The sequence below is a fragment of the Artibeus jamaicensis genome, unplaced genomic scaffold, assembly GCF_021234435.1.
Source record: "Artibeus jamaicensis isolate MK-2021 breed Jamaican fruit bat unplaced genomic scaffold, CSHL_Jam_final scaffold_286, whole genome shotgun sequence".
NCBI lineage: Eukaryota > Metazoa > Chordata > Mammalia > Chiroptera > Phyllostomidae > Artibeus > Artibeus jamaicensis.
In genome coordinates, this window is record NW_026522034.1 from 7,450,032 (window position 1) to 7,454,280 (window position 4,249).

Here is a 4,249-nt window from a genome sequence, read left to right on the forward strand (position 1 = left end):
GGGAAAGGGCCCTCCTGCCTGCTTACCAGGAATGACCTGAGGCCCGGGGACCTGAGCCTGCTGAGCCCTTCCCTCCCCTCCCCCTGCCCTAGAGCCAGCAGGCTGACAGGCACTGTTGGTGCATCAGGGTAGATGCCTGTCAAGCGGTTCTCGTGTTGTGACACTTGGCAATCATGATTTATTTCACAAACAATCAACAATAAATTTATGCACGGGGGGGGGAGATCAGAAAATTTAGGATGACAAATGCACTTGCAGGAATTTGTTTGATGGGTTTTTTAACCAGAAGACAGAAAAGGAAATATTTTGAAGGAAGAAATAAACACACAGGCATATAATCCCTGGATCTAGACTATTCACTTCCTCCCAACTCCGACAGGCAAGAAATTCCTATACTTCTAAACTGCTGGTAAAATCCCACTTCTTCCAGGAAGCCCCCGATTTCTGAACCAGAAAGCATGACTTGGTCCTCTGAGCCCACTCTCTCTATATCTACCCCTCCCTGAAGGCACATATTATTTCCACCTTAACTCAGCGCTCCTGCTGACCTTATCTTATTTGTTCTACTGGATTTCAGAGGTGAGGCAACAGAATTGCCTATGCACAGTAGGCATATGTTTGTGTGGCGTTTTGCACATAGTACTTACTGTTCAATAATAAAAGATGTGTGTCTGTGTGCACGCAGGTGCACCCGCGTGGCTGGGCATTAATGCCCAGTGTCCTAAGGGTAAAACAGCAGTAAAGAGCCCACCTCAAATGAGGAATGTATTTGTCAGTGTGGTTCCAGTGGGAGAAGAAACATGCAAGCCCCCGGAGGCCATTCTCGGTTCGGCTCTGCACAGTCGGGTCAGAAACCTCACATGGAAGGTGAGTCTCTCACCTCCTCTGCGCCCCAGCCTCCCCCATCTCCCCTCCCTGACACCAACTGTACGCAATGTCACATTTTGCATGAAAAGCGTTTCACTCGTGCCTAGATGGTTAAGCCCAACTATATAAATAGAATACTATTTTGTTCTAGAAATCGAAATTAGAGAACCAAAAGCAGTCTATTATATTAGTAACCAGAAGCATGAAAGCAAATCGTGGGGAAAGAGCTGCTAAGAGTATGGGTGTGAGTCAAACAGCCTGGTTTCAAATTCCAGCTTTGCTCTTTCTAAGGGGTATGAATGTCAGCAAGTCACTGGGTTACTTCCTCTGTGAAATGAGCATAGTAATATCTACCTCTGGGGATTGTTGATTTATGAGATGCTGTTCAGAAAGCCCTGAGCACAGGGCCGGCCTCCTACTAAGTGCCCGGTTAAGAAATCAGGTGATACTGATGGGTGGCAGGAGGGTGGCCCCAGCCAATGGCTCCTCCATGTCTCATTTTGGGCTACCCACTTTCTCTGGTCCTCAGTTATTCTAACCAGTCAACCGAGCAAGATGCTCCCCTGTTCCTTCCACTTCTAAATATCTATGAATCGGGCCTGTGGATTACACAGCACAGGGAACAAGAGTGTTGTCCAGAGGCAGGCAACCCAGGTGCAAATCCTAGTGCTATCACTTCTAGCACTGTGGCCTTGAGCAACCCATTTAAGTTTTCTTAGCTTTAGTTGCCTCATATGGGAAAGAACATACTTTTATAACCTTTGTGAATCCAGGGGCCCATGTGATCCAGCCCTATTTAGCAGCTGAATATGTTGAAAGACTGCTGCTTAAACCTGAGTCTTGGCTTCTCACCTTCCTCCCTGAACAACAGGAGCTTCAGCACAGGCTCCAGCCTCTCCACAAATTACCGGAACCCGGGCTCCGTGCAGTTGCCCAGCAACTGGGCCTGGCCAGCCAGCAGTGTGGCCAGCAACTGTGCAGGTGCCGAGAGCTCGGCATCTCTATGTCCCACTCCACCAGCATGTGTGGCAGCTAGGGATCTGGGGGCCTGGCTACTGGGATGGCGAGGGGTCTGGCAGGCACAGGGGACATCCAGAATGTGAAGGAGACTATGCAATGCCTGAATGACCACCTGGCCTCCTACCTGGAGGGTGAAGAGACTGGAGGCTTACAATCAGAGACTGGAGACCAAAATCTGGGGTCACCAGGTCAGAGGCGGGGGCATCATTTCAAGACCATCGAGGACCTGAGGGCTCAGATCTTTGCAAGTCGTCTGGATAATGCCCGCATCGTTCTGCAGATTGACAATGCCTGTCTTGGTGCTGATGATTTTAGACTCAAGTATGAGACAGACCTGAGCATAAGCCATTCTGTGAAGAGTGACATCAATGGGCTTCAAAAGATCACTGATGACACTAAATATCATTCGGATGGAGTTGGAGGCTGAGGTCAAAGCTCTCAAGGAGGAGCTGCACTTCATGAAGAACCACGATGAGGAAGTAAGTGGTCTATGATTGCCAACTCTGGGTTGACTGTGGAGTTGGATGCCCCAGATCTCAAGACCTCAGCAAGATCATGGTGGACGTCTGGGCCCAGTATGATTAGTTGGCTTGGGAGAACAGAGAAGAGCTGGACAAGTACTGATCTGAGTAGACTGAGGAGAACACCACAGTGGTCAACTCGCAGACCGCTGAGATAGGCACTGCTCGGCAACACTCATGGAGCTGAGACATACAGTCCAGTCCTTAGAGACTGACCTGGACTCCATGAGGAATCTGAAGGCCAGTTTGGAGAAGAGCCCGAGGGAGGTGGAGACGCGCTATGCCATGCAGATGGAGCAGCTCAGCGGGATCCTGCTGCACCTGGAGTCAGAGCTGGCTCAGACCCAGGCAGAGGGGCAGCGCCAGGCCCAGGGGTATGAGACCCTGCTGAACATCAAGCTCAAGCTGGAGGCTGAGACTGCCATCTACCTTCACTTACTGGAAAAAGGGAAGGACTTTGATCTTGGTGACACCCCGGACAACAGCCACTCCATACTCTGCATCCAAAAGACCACCTCCCACAGGATTGTGGACAGCAGAAGGTGTCAGGTCAACACACTAAAGTTCTGAGTCGTTAAAGAAGGGGCAAAAAGACCACAAAAAATTCAGAGATCATGGACATTAAAAGTATTATAAGAAGGAAGTCCATTTATATGAGAAACTCTCAAGTAATTCACAATAATTGTTTTTCAAACTACCCCCCTTTCACTCTTCAATTCTCTTTCCGGCTCCCTAGTAGCTCTAGAGCTTCTCACACAGCACAGCTACGGTGTTCTTGCCAGTCTCGGCAACACAGGACCTTTTCCTCCTCCTCCCTACCACTACCTCCCTTCCAGTAAGAATGCATCCTTTTTAGGAGAGATTTGGAGGAAGGAAACTGGAGAGAAGAGACAATTTTCTCCATCAGGAGCAGATGGGGTGGGGTGGGGGTGGGGGCTGTGAATCTTCCCAAGTAAATAAGCAAATAAGTTCTGTTCTGTCACTCCTAAGTGACTGTGGGAGGGTGAAATGAGATCATTTGTACTGAGCAGTCAGCCTGGTGTCTGACATGTAAGAGGTGCTTGAGATATGAGAGCCATTACCGTTGCTGGTTTTGCAGACCAGCTTTTCCCTGCAGATTTATCCCACTGCTGCCACCACACAGCCGCCCTTCCCACCATCACCTCCTCTATGTGACCATCTTCCTCACTCCTATTGATGAATTCCATCCACTCAGGGCACGGTCATATCCCCTGCCTGTGCCTGGAATGCTCTCTGGCACTTCTTCCTCCTGACACCCTGGCTCCTCACCAACACTTCCTATCTCCTAGAAAAGGAAGTACTCCTATTTCTGGCCCAGGCACACACACCCTTGGGTGTCTGAGCATGCCTTTCTAGTAACTTCCATTTGGCTCTCCCTTCCCACCATTATTGCCACTTGTCATCTGATCTCAGAACGCAGCCTCTAATAGGACAAGGCTGTCTGTTTAACAAGCTCTGTGGCACATCCGGCCTCAGACAGGGAATACTGGAGAAAGAAGTGCCCATGTGTTGGGGCCTGAGTGAGGCTCAGAGAGGAATGCAAGAGGAGCTAAAGGGCTGAGTCTTCAGGAAGGCGAAACACACAGGAAGGCACCAAGCTGTGCAGCAGGCACTGAAGGGCCTGACTTACTGAGCACCGAGAGAGCTGGGCTGGAGCTCATTCAAGGCAAAAGACCAAAGTCTAACTTATGCCTCTATTTTGTCCATTTTCTCACCCCAGCTCAGGACTGGGACCTTCCAAGTTGATGCCTTTTATCTATCAAGCCTTAATGTTAAGAACCTTATTTTTATGTCTCCATATATGTCATAAATGACAAAAA

At 49.4% G+C, this 4,249-nt stretch overlaps 1 pseudogene; it reads left to right on the top strand.

The window, feature by feature from the left end:
- Nucleotides 1–1,676: 1,676 nt before the first annotated feature.
- LOC119043326 (keratin, type I cytoskeletal 18-like) lies at nucleotides 1,677–2,978 on the top strand (annotated as a pseudogene).
- Nucleotides 2,979–4,249: the final 1,271 nt, after the last annotated feature.